Source organism: Micropterus dolomieu, linkage group LG07, assembly GCF_021292245.1.
Source record: "Micropterus dolomieu isolate WLL.071019.BEF.003 ecotype Adirondacks linkage group LG07, ASM2129224v1, whole genome shotgun sequence".
Classification (NCBI taxonomy): Eukaryota; Metazoa; Chordata; class Actinopteri; order Centrarchiformes; family Centrarchidae; genus Micropterus; species Micropterus dolomieu.
Window position 1 is genome coordinate 32,238,525 of NC_060156.1, and position 538 is coordinate 32,239,062.

Sequence of the window (538 nt, forward strand, 5' to 3'; positions counted from 1 at the left end):
TGCAGCGCATTACTTGGCTGTTGTGTGCCGCTAGTTAGATTGGTAGTGTTGGTTGGCTCACCTGTAGGTCGTGATTGGCTTGCGTGCTTGTCGGGGGCTGGGGGCATCAGGTGCAGGCCTGGACTGGGCTGGTGTGCGGCTCTGTCCTGTGTGCATGCTGTCGATCCTGATAATTGTATTTTGGTTCTCTGAGGGGTCTGGCGACTGGTTGTTGGAGGGGTGGGGGACCGGGAAGAAGGGGTTGACAGGGTTGGGGGGTGTCTCCTCTGGATTTTAGTGCCCGGACTGGATGCTTGGTGGTTGTGCGGGGATCCTGTATGGGGAGGGATTGTGCTTTCGGGTGTGTCGATGGTTGCTTTGCGGTCGCGTCGCAGCCCTATGGATTGTGGTCGTGTTGAGTCCTAGGGGCTGTGCCAGCTCTGATGGCCTGGTGGTGCTCGGAGTGCTCCTGATTGTGTTGGAGCGGTGAGGACGGGGGATTGTTGGACTTTGGGTTGGGGCTGCACTGACCTGCCTCGGGGGTGTGTGGGGGTCTGGG